This window comes from Peromyscus eremicus, chromosome 2, assembly GCF_949786415.1.
Source record: "Peromyscus eremicus chromosome 2, PerEre_H2_v1, whole genome shotgun sequence".
Lineage (NCBI taxonomy): Eukaryota > Metazoa > Chordata > Mammalia > Rodentia > Cricetidae > Peromyscus > Peromyscus eremicus.
The window spans coordinates 78,255,860-78,268,020 of NC_081417.1; positions in this window are offsets into that span (position 1 = coordinate 78,255,860).

The window sequence follows — 12,161 nt, forward strand, 5'->3', positions numbered from 1 at the left end:
ACAAGAGGAGCCTTTGGTGTCCAGCGTTTCTAGTCTCCTTTCTGTTATCTTCCTCAGAGCCTGGGGAAACCAAGAGGCAAATTAGCATAAAGCAGGGCTGTGACTGGGACCTGGTTCCTTTCCTGGAGCTGACACTTTCCCCTGTGCATTCTACCTCCCGACACAGTTGGGAAGTAGATGCCTCTTGGAGGAAAGAGCAAATCTAAGGAAGGTCATGCTTATGGGATTTCTGGGAGTTCCTGTGAGCAACATTCTTTCTCTCGTGAGAGTGTGCTGAGTGCTGGAGGAATTTCTCTCCTGGTTCTGCCTCCCAGCTTCTTTTCCCACCATCCTATCCCTCACCTAGGGTTTCTGTAATTCTGCAGCAAGGATTCTTCCTGTCCTACTTGGGCTGGGGCCCAAAAGGCCAAGGGAACCTGAAACATCTTCATCATAAGGGAGAGTATACCAAGTAAAGTGTGTGAAAAAATGTGGCCAAGAGAAAAGGAAAGGAATGGGGTCCTGTTGGAAGGACCCAGCTACCTCCTAGGAGCCTCCATTGACCAAATATAAAACAATTTGAACATTAAGTCAAATAATTAGCCCCCACATAACCCAACAATAAAAACGTTAATCCATAAGTTACAATTTCATAAATCCAGACGTAAGAAAACAATCTCCCAAAACATAGAGTGTCAATCACTAACAGCAGCCAAGAGGATGGAACGGGAATGGAACAATTTTGCGACTATTATACTACTAATTGACCAGGCAAGCACCACGGAGGCTGGAACATGTAGGTGAAAGTTGGTGGGGAGCACGGTGTTTGTGCAGTGTCCATTGACATATCGTCACAGATTATTTATTAAGGGACAAAGGTGACTTCACAGTGGAAAAGTCTCGGCAGAGAAGAGGCCCAAGTCCAGCTGGTAATATGAAACAAACACACATTATCTTGCGTTTTCTGATAGACTGTCTTAAGAGGGTACATGGTCCAAGGATTCGCCGTATCCTGACAGAAATGCAGAGCCTGGGTTGGAACTTGAGGAGAAAGCAGACAAACTGATGTTCTGAAACTTACAAAATAACTGGTGTGTGTTTTAGTCTTTCCAAGTGTCAAGGTCACAGGAGACAGACTTCGGAACTGTTCTAAAGCAAAAGGTCAGAAGAAACCTGACAACAGACAAGCCTGAATTGCTGTGGGTGGGCGCAGGGGCCTAGCTACAACAGACATGACTGAACTAACTGGTGGGATCTGAATATGGGCTGCAGACCAGGGCAGCTGTGGAGAAATGAGTGGCCTCCGAGCCCAATTCCTGAATGGATTTTGAGTGTTCTCAACAGAAAGGAATGAGTGTGTCAGATGAAAGGAAGCAGGAGTCCACTTCCATCCTCTGAGGGTCACAATTAAACTAACAGGGCTTTGGAGACAGCTGAGCAGTTAAGAGCAGGCCTTGCTCTTGCTGAGGACCTGAGCTGAGGTCCCAGCACCCACACGTTGGCTCACAACCACCTGTAACTTCAGCTCCAGGGAATCTGATGCACTCTCTGGCTTTGCAGGTTCCTGCACACATGTGGTACACATACATACATGCAAGCAGGCACACACACACACACACACACACACGCATGCACACACACGAACACACATATACAGACACACCTTAGAAAAACAGCAACAAAAACAGGGAATGGAAAGATGGTTCAGCAATTAAAAGTGCTTGCTGCTCTTCCAGAGGACTGAAGCTTGGTTCCCAGCACCCCAGAACCCAAGTCAGGTGGCTCACAACTGCCTGTAATTCCAGCTCCAGGTGACCCAACACTGTCTTCCAGCCTCGATGGGCACTCATATACATAGTCACATACAAACACACAAACATACAATTAAACAAACAAAATAATTACTTATTAGTGCTTTAATTTTCATTTCTCCAAACTGTATGTGTAAGACCTGTTGACATATACCATAAAGCCATACATATACAAACTATATGAGTTATACATTATACATAAATCACTGGTTTTCTAATATGATCATTATGTATCATTTTTTTGAGACAAGGTCTCTCTACATAGCCCTGGCTGTCCTAGAACTCACTATGTAGACCAGGCTAGCCTCATAGAGATCAGCCTACCTCTGCCTCCTGCATTCCCACTTCCGACCTACCAGTTCACACTGAATAAGAGACAGTCACACACACACACACACACACACACACACACACACACACACACACACTTGGCAGTTTGAGAACTACTGTATTGTGACTTTCTATGCAGGCAGTCTAGTGTTTGGGCCACAATAACAATCAACTGCGGAATATTAAAAAAACAAACGAACAACAGTGTAAGGACTGGAGAAACAGTTCAGCACTGGCTGCTCTTCCAGAGGACCCGGGTTTGATTCCTGGCACCCACACGGTGGCTCAAGCTGTCTGTAATTCCAGTTTCAGGGGATTTGAAGCCCTCTGATTTGAAACACTCACACACACTAAAAAACAAAAACCAGTGAACAGTAACACTGAGCTCAAGGGCAGCCTGATCAACAGAGCAGTTCCAGCCTGATCAGCAGAGCAGTTCCAGCCTGATCAGCAGAGCAGTTCCAGCCTGATCAACAGAGCAGTTCCAGGCATGCTGCTTGTGTGTGTTCACTTACTGGAAGGGGAAGAAAGTCTAACAAGCTTCTTTCCTAAGGACACTAATCCCAATCATGAGGGCTCCACCCTCATGACCTAAACACATCACAAATGCCCCTACTGCTTTGGTGTTAGTATTTCAGTATATTTGAGGATATGAAGATTCTTAGATCACAGAAGTGAGAGACAAGGAAACGTTGGTCCTGCTTTGTTGATAGTGACCTGGGTGTGAGGTATATGTGTGTATAAGTTAAATGGCCTTGTGTGCCTTTGTCTTCCCCTATTGTACATTGTTGAGTTCTCTGGAGCAGAATCTTACTACAGAGTATCTTCCAGGTCCAACTCCTGGGTGGCCATCTGTACCCACATCAGGGATTCTGCCTGCCATCCAGCGTCTTCTTCTGGGCCATTTCTAATGGCCACCTTCACCACACACTCCAGCCTTTACATTCTCTCACCTTCACTAGCCACAAGACGATCTCACCCGTCCTGTTCCACATCCACCCTTCCATGCTGGCCCCTCCAGGTTCTGTTTGTAAGGTGTAGAAGTGGGATTTCCTGATAGTGAAGTACACACCCCGCTAAAAGCTTTGGATAGGAAGGTGACTCAGCAATGAATTGTCTAACATCCTTTGATCTGTCTGGAAGGCTTCAAAGAAGAAATGACTTATGGGTGAGTTCCCCAAGCAGAGGCTGGGCCCTGCAGCAGTCTTGCCGCAGCAGGCCTGAACTGCAAGGTTGGTACCTGCTAACTCCCCTCACCTGCCAGCGGAAAGCGTCTGGCCAGGAGAAGCAGCTGTGGGGAGTTGGCCTCACTGACATAACACTTATTTGTTACAGTTTATGGGGTGTTTTCCTTTCTGTCTACTTATTAGCATTATAGGAGTGGGTGAGATGCGTAGTTGGTTTAGTTCAGATGTAATTAGTCCCTGGCAGATGACTTCAGCTTCTATGTTTTCCTTTTCCCTGTCAGTCATCCTCTGACAGAACCCTAACTGTGAATGAAGCGGCTTCTGCCTTCTCCACACATGCTCCCATGGGCAGCTGAGTATTTTTGGAGCGAATCACACAGCCAGACTGACAGATGTTACTCTCACCGCAGCGACACAGGGGTACATTCAGTAATGCCAAGAATCCCTCGACATGCTTCTTCACACCAGGCATGCTTCTTCACACCAGGCTGTACTGGGTTTCTGCTTCTCCTTCTGCTCTCAAGCCTCCTCACTCAGCAGCTAATCTGACCTTGCGCTTCATGAGCGCACCAAAGCCGCTGCTCAGCACTCTCATCTTTTAGTGATCAAGATCGCAAACTCCTCTGCATCTGCGTCCATCTTTCTGCCAGTGAGAGTGGAATCGACTCTCCTGAGAGGACTGTGTCTTAATCTTCACCTTTCTTCTGACTCACCCGGCTACTCTGGTTATTCCTCTCTTGCCTAACCAATCCCTTTCAGATTAACCAGAATGTTTCCATTGTGTTTGAAAAACAAAACACAAAAACCACCTTTATACAGACGCTCTCCAAATTTAAATTGGCTTATGCACTCTTCCAAGCTGCATGAATTCATGTACTCAAGGGTCTTCTTGACATTTTTGCCTGGCATTTTAAACTTGACATCCTCTGAACTGTGTTTCTGATTTAAGCCTGAGGCAGATGCATTCTCTCTTGCTTTCTTGCTAGAAAGAATCCCAGCACTGTTGGTGCCTAGCCAAGCTTCCATACTGTTAGAAGCTATCACATGGCAGTTCTGCTCAGAGATATAAGTAAAAGTTATTAGATATGGATTCTAGGAAAGTTTTGATTAAAATGAGCACTTTTTTCCTTCATGGGGTATACATAGACATACAGCAGCCAGCTGTGATTATGAAGTCCACAGACTGTAAGAAAGTAGAAGTAGAAGGACCCTGAGATGCTATTTTTACCAAAATCTCAATCGTTCAATTTTACCAATAAGGACTCAGGAGCCAGATGCTGGGGTGGAAACCTGCTAGCTCAGAGAGGCAAAGCACCCGGCTGACCTTGCTCCTCCACTGACATCCCAGAAAAAAAGAGCTTTCTCCTACTCTATCTCAAACAAAACTCCACTCCAAGTCCCTCTCCTTCCCATGTGTCTCTCTATGCAGCCTCCTGACTCTCCCTTATATGGTTACTTCCTGTCAATGGGTTGCTTGCTCTGCCTCTTGATTTATGGAATGTTTTTTATTTAATCCTGTCTACAATAAGCAGAAAGCTCTTAGATTAAAGGTGTGTGCTAGGGCTAAGCCACACCACAACTAGAAACGGGTTTTTCCAGTAAATAATGCAATCTTGGGGTTCACGGTGTGATCAAATATCCTGTAACACTGGGATACAGGTGGCATCATGAGATCCTGATATCAACTCTGAAAGGTTACATCAGACCAATGAACCTCTTGTCTGTTTGAGCCACTGTGAATATCCGATGTTTTGTTGGATACTGTAAACTTATCTCTCTCTGGTCTTTCCAAGTCTTGGAAACTGAGGACTGATCTTCCTCAAATCTAGTTAGTTTGTGATTTTTTCCATCTCAACACCCTACTTGTAGTTAGTCAATCACCAGTCTCCTCCAAATACTCCTTAGTGATGCGTTTGCATTCACAGGTGCCACTGTGCGGTCCAAGCCACCATCATCTTCTCAAATAACTTGTCCTGGCCCTTTTGCATCTGCCTCTGCCTTGTTCCAGTCACCTTTTTCTTCCTCTAGTAGCCAGAAAGAACTTGCAAAATGCAAACTAAGTCTGGCAACTCCCTTCCTTAACGTGCTTTGAGTCATACACACCCCTGGAGTTCCCTGTTTTACATTCAAGGGGGACAGACACTGGGAGAGACGGCTCAGTGGGTAAAGGTGCTTGCTGCCAAGCCTGACTATGGAAGACGGACTTCCAGGACCCACATGGCGGAAGGAGAGAACTGACCCCTGCAGGCTGTCCTCTGACCTCACACACAGAAAATAAATAAGTGTAATAGTTTTGTTTCTTTTTGTTTATTATTTGTTTGTTATTGTCATTGTTTCTGCATTTTGAGACAGGGTGTCTCTGTAGCCTTGGCTGTCCTGGAACTCACTCTGTAGACCAGGCTAGCCTGGAACTCACAGAGATCCACCTGCCTCTGCCTCCCAGGTGCTGGGATTAAAGGTGTGTGCCACCACAGCCCAGCCAAGTGTAATGAGTTTTAAAGAGAGGAGAATATAGCCTTATGTTACATAATAGAGCCCCTCCCATGATTCCTTAATAATAGCAAGATCATTTAAACAAATTCTAAACACTGGGATGATTCCATTGTCTGTGGGAACTGGTGAAGGGGCTAAACAAGCCATCAAAGTTATCTTGGGACAAACCATAGCCCCACAGACAAAAGTAGCTAGAGGAGTATGTTGCCTGGTATGGTGGCACACACATTTCACCCAGCACTTGGGAGGCAGAGGCAGGTGGATCTCTGAGTTTGAGGCCAGCCTGGGCTACAGGGTTCCGGGACAGTCAGGACTACACAGAGGAACCCTGTTTTCAAAAGAGAAAGGGGGCGGGTATTTAAGTCAGGGCCATGGAAAGGACTATAGCCCATTACAAACCAGAAGATAATTAGTCCCTCAGCCATTCATGCCTACTCTTACTATGGACGATCAACTGTTCCTATCAAATTGCTCAACTCAAAGGACAGCATGGGACCCAGGCGGACTGCACACAGTGTGGCTTTGGTGTGTGTAGACAGACGAGATAAAGGGAGCTGAAGGTGGGTGGTGACCCTTGCACAGCATAGCCAGGAATGCCCACCACAGTCTCTAAACCTGCAGCACAAGAGATCTAAGTGGAGGAACTTATCTGAGCAGAAAGGAGTCTGGGGCTAGCTGTTCTCTCCCAAAGCGGGGGAATATGGAAGAAACACACAGGGTCGTGGAACCAGAACTGTGGGCCAGTGGAAGGTTTGAGGGCAAATATTTCAGGCAGAAACCTGAATGGCTCAAAGTCTAGGAAGTCCTTCTCCTAGGGAAATTGCTGCAAAAAAAAAAAAAAAAAAAAAAAAATTAAAGCCAGGAAACACAAGGAAAGTATTTCATAACTGTGTTCTTAATTCCCTTCTCTCTCTCTCTCCCTCCCTCCCTCTTTCTTTCTTCCTTTCTCTTTCTTTCTTTCTTTCTTTCTTTCTTTCTTTCTTTCTTTCTTTCTTTCTTTCTTTCTTTCCTTTCTTTCTTTCTTTTTAAGGTTTGTTTCCAGAAAAAGCAGCAGCAGATAGCAGGAAGAAAAGGACGCAAGCCTAATACACAGAACGAGACAGCCTGGCTCCAAACCCCCAGGCATTAAACTGGGAATCTGCAGGAGAGCCTAGGAGAGAAAGAACCTGAGCTACAGGCCTATGTGCCGGCTGATGAGCTGGAGTGAGAACTCAAGGAGATTAAGGATTGCACAGTCCACGGGCGGGGCTGTGTGGACTGGAAGCCAGAGCACTGACACTTGTACACACCAGCATCAAGCTTCTTCCAAGCCAAGTTTTGGCAGGGTGTTTACGGAAGAAACTTGTGCTGAACGTGGCTCCCTGTTCCCCCAGAAATGGCTGAACCCCACGAAGTAGTCACATTCTGTCTCCATCTGCATCCCTGATCCCAGAATATTCAGATCACTGTAAGACTGTACAACCAGAGTCACAATTGCCTCACACTCCTTTTTGGATATTTTCCACCTTTAATTTTCTGTTGCATTTCAGAGAGAAAGCAGCGTTTGTGCGTTCGGCTTTGAGCCAGATCACTTCCCTACTTTGAGGTTAAAAAGATTGAAAACAGAAAGCCATACCTCCTGCGCTAAACCAAGAGGAATGGGAGCTGGAGCATTAGACACAGTTGTTACCGACAGGCCTCCTTTCTGTTACCAAAGGCCTGGAAAACTAGACATTCACGGATAGTATATTTATTTGTAAACGGATAGTATATTTTATTATTTTCTTTTCACACCTTTTAAGGAAGACAAATTTAGTTGGGTGTGGTGGTACGTGCCTTTAATCTCAGCACTGGGGAGGCAGAGGCAGGAGGATTTCTGTGAGTTCAAGGCCAGCCTGGTCTATATACCAGGTTCCAGACCAACCAGGACTGCAAAGAAAGACCTTGTCTCAAAACGATAACAAAAACACCAAACTAATTTAGTCTCTTAGGTAGAAAACAAACAAGGAAGACTTTTGTACTATGCTCAAAATATTTAATCCATGAACATAATTTTTTTTATGTACCCTTCAAGTAGGAAGGCCTGTATTTCAGGTGGCCATTACTGCAGGATTAGTAACTCTAGGAGAAGTTATGTTACCATGGTTTTTTTTTTTCACGTTATTTGTGGGGCTGGCACTCCAGGAGTTAGAACATTAGTTGATTTTATTTTATTTTATTTTTGTAAATTAATTCTTCATCAGTTAGAGCACTTTCTGCTCTTGCAGAGGAACTGAATTCAGTGCCTAGCACCTGTGTGCAACAGCTCATAACTGCCTGTCACTTCAGCTTCAAGGGGTCTGATGCCCTCTTCTGTCATACACACACACACACACACACACACACACACACACACACACACACACACACAATGTGGTGTCTTTCTTTACTAAACTGGGTGTCCAGGCACCTGGCTCCATCCTTAATCTTCCCAGTTACCTGTGTGGCTTTCAACTGCTTCTAACCAGGTCTTTCCTTTCATTCAGTGTTTTCAGGTATATGAGCCTTTTAAATATCTTCACCTCAGATGATGATGTTTTATTACGTGCTGATATTTTAATGCTTTTTTCTGGTGGCTCCCACTTTACCCTCGATTTTGCTTTGTTTAGTCACAGAATGCACTAGAAGGTTCCTGTGAAGCTTCTTTTTCAGCTCAAGCTGCACGGCACCTGACATGGGCTGCACCACTTTCTCCTCACAGTCTCATTCTGGGGACTCTGCTTGTCTCACTGACACTTTTATTCTGACAGTGGTGGCAGTTTATACTTCATTTCTGTGGACCAGGTCACTTACATTCAATTAGACATGGGATCAGAGCCAAAAACTTTGAGGGTACAGGGTCTTTCAGAAAAAATTTTTAAAGAAAAAAATTTGTGTGTGTGTGTGTGTGTGCGCGCACGCGTATGTGTGTGCATGCACATGTGCATTCAACAGCATGCCTGAGGAGGTCTTTTCTTCTACCACGTGTGAGTCCCAGGGATCGAAGAGGTTGTTAGGTTGGGCAGCAAGTGCTGTCACACACTGAGCCTCTCACCAGCCCAATAATATTTTCTTGGTAAGAATAAACCAGGGGCCTGTCAAAGATGGAGCAGATGTGGCTGGAGAGCAGATTCTTTTGTTCTTTAGCACTGTGAATGTTATCACATACTCTTAAACTTTATGTGATAATTCCTTAAAATCTTATCATTTGCCATCTGAAAAGCCCTCTTGGTATCTTTAGTCTATCTTTTTAGTTAAGGACTCACAGCTCTTTTCATGTTTGGGGCTTGTTTTGTTTCAGAAGGACACAATGGTTCCCAGCCAGGGCAGAATTCAGGAAGTTGCCATCAAATCTGACTTAAGATTAGGAGATCTTTCTCGGGAAATATCCTTTCTCTTGATACCTGAATTCAACTGCCAGAGTTTAAATGGTATAGTTAGAAAAAAAATCATTACCTCAACCTGCTAGAAAATTTACCAGGAGTGGGCATTGGAGTTGGTGTTAAATTTCTCCTTTGATCCATTAAAGTCTCTTGGCATTAGAAAAGTATTTCATTCATGAATTCCAAGGAAAGGTAAGGCAAGTATAAACCATTAAAGATGGATTTTAGGCAAAAGACATGTGCAAGATTTGCAGGAGTGGGTAGCACCCTCTGGTGGACAGTTTTGGAATCAGCATGCTCTCTGGGTGCATTGGAACAAGCTGGGGAGACAGAATCCTCTTCCAGAATCCTTGCCCAGCATTGTTTTTCTGTGGCTTTCCGGTGGCAGCAAGCAAGAAGCCATACTCTAGTGGGTACAGAATATAGACTCAATTCGGGGGAGGGGGGTTGTGTGAACTATTATTTTTCTGCTTATTCCAAATATGAATGCTGGAAGAGTGGGGGGATCAGAAGAGTCCCTTTCTTACTGTGGTGACATGTGAGGTGGATACAAGGAAAACTGCAGCTAACACATGCTGTGGGATGTTCTGTATGTTAAATGTGTTGCTCTGATTGGTTAATAAATAAAACACTGATTGGCCAGTAGCCAGGCAGGAAGTATAGGCGGGACAAGGAGAGAGGAGAATTCTGGGAAGTGGAAGGCTGAGGTAGAGAGATGCTGCCAGCCGCCATGAGATGTTAAGATACCGGTAGTCCACAGCCATGTGGCAACTTATAGATTAATAGAAATGGATTGATTTAAGATATAAGAACTAGATAACAAGAAACCTGCCACGGCCATACAGTTTGTAAGCAATATAAGTCTCTGTGTTTACTTGGTTGGGTCTGAGCGGCTGCGAGACTGGCGGGTGAGAGAGATTTGTCCTGACCGTGGGCCAGGGAGGAAAACTCTAGGGCCAGGCAGGAAAACTCTAGCTATAAACACAGGTAGAGTTTTCTCCTCCTCAGGTTTCAGGAACAATAAGGGGGAAATACATATTGATTTTTTTTTTCTTTTTGAGTCAAGATTGCACCATGTAGCCCAGGCTAGCTTCAGTATCTGGATCCTAAATTTCTATATCTTGAATATTAGGATTATAGGCATGCACACCACATACAACTCTTAGAATTTACCTCTTAATAAAAAGTAGGTGTAGGGCTGGAGAGATGGCTCAGAGGTTAAGAGCACTGACTGCTCTTCCAGAGGTCCTGAGTTCAATTCCCAGCAACCACATGGTGGCTCACAACCACCTATAGTTCGATCTGGTGCCCTCTTCTGGTCATACATGCTGTATACAAAATAAATAAATAAATCTTTAAAAAAAAAAAAAAGTAGGTGTATATTGAGAAGGCCAAAGGGAGACTGCATTCATATGAGTCTGGCTAAATTTAAAAATGGGGTTAACCATGAAATTGATGTTGTTCCTGTACTATAAACCCGTCTCTCACATAATTAGGACATTGAGTTATCAGTCTACTTGTAGTGAAGTACACATTATAAATATGATCCAAAGGAAGTTCAAGAGAAATGCTCAAATTAGCTTTTTTTAAAATTTATTTATTTATCATATATATAGTGTTCTACCTGCATGTATACCTGCAGGCCAGAAGAGGGCACCAGAGCTCACTATAGATGGCTCTGAACCACCTCATGGTTGCTGGGAATTGAACTCAGGACCTCTGGAAGAGCAGTCAGTGCTCTTAACCTCTGAGCCATCTCTCCAGCCCTCAAATTAGCTTTTTTAAATAGTTTAAAAAAAAAAAAAGTCAGGCACGGTGGCTCATGCCTTAATCCCGGTACTTAGGAGGCAGAGACAGTAAGATTGCCACAAGTTTAAGGTCAGCTTGGTCTACACAGCAACTCTAGGTCAGCAGGGCTACATAGTGAGATCTGTCTCAAAAGAGAAAAAAAAACAACCCCTCAATCAAAACAAAAAGCATGCCCAACAGTAAAAATACATGCACGTCAAAACTTTTTTTCCAGGCCTGGAGAGATGGCTTGTTAAACCAGGTGGTGGTGGCGCACGCCTATAATTCCAGCACTTGGGAGGCAGAGGCAGGCAGATCTCTGTGAGTTCAAGGCCAGCCTGGTCTACAAAGTGAGTTCCAGGAAAGGCGCAAAGCTACACAGAGAAACCCTGTCTCAAAAAACCAAACACTTTTTTTCCACTTTAAATTTTTGGGTTTTTTGGGACAGGGTTTCTCTGTGTAGCCCTGGCTGTCCTGGAACTCACTCTGTAGACCAGGCTGGCCTCGAACTCACAGAGATTTGCCTGCCCCTGAGTGCTGGGACTAAAGGTGTGCACCACCACTCACTCCCTGGCTACACTTTGAAATTTTAATTGTAAGACTTCCTGCAGAGAGTGTGTGTGTGTGTGTGTGTGTGTGTGTGTGTGTGTGTGTGTGAATTAGCTGTGTGTCTTACTCACTGTCCTATAGCTGTAAAGAGACGCCATGACCAAGGCAGCTCTTATAAAGGAAGGCATTTAATTGGGACTGGCTTACAGTTCAGAGGTTTGGCTCCTTATCACCACGGCAGCAGGCATGGCAAACATGGTGCTGGAGAAGCAACTGAGCACTACATCCTGATCCGCAGGCTGAGAGGAGGAGGAGAACACTTGGCTGAGCGTGGGCTTTTGAAAACTTCAAAGCCCTCTTCCAGTGACACACTTCTTCCAATAAGACCACACCTCTTAATCCTTCTTATCTTATTAAAGAATCCCATTCCCCGGCAACCAAGCATTCAAATGTATGAACCCATGGGCCACTTCAAACCTGAAAATGTGACTATTCATAGACATTTCCCACCTTGGGGAAAATACTCGTATGTGGCTCATTTTGAATTGATTTCAAATGAAATAAAGTTTATAGAGAGCTGATGCTGATACTAGAAAATTTTAATTGTATTCCCTCTGAGTATTTAACACGGTCTATCAGATCTT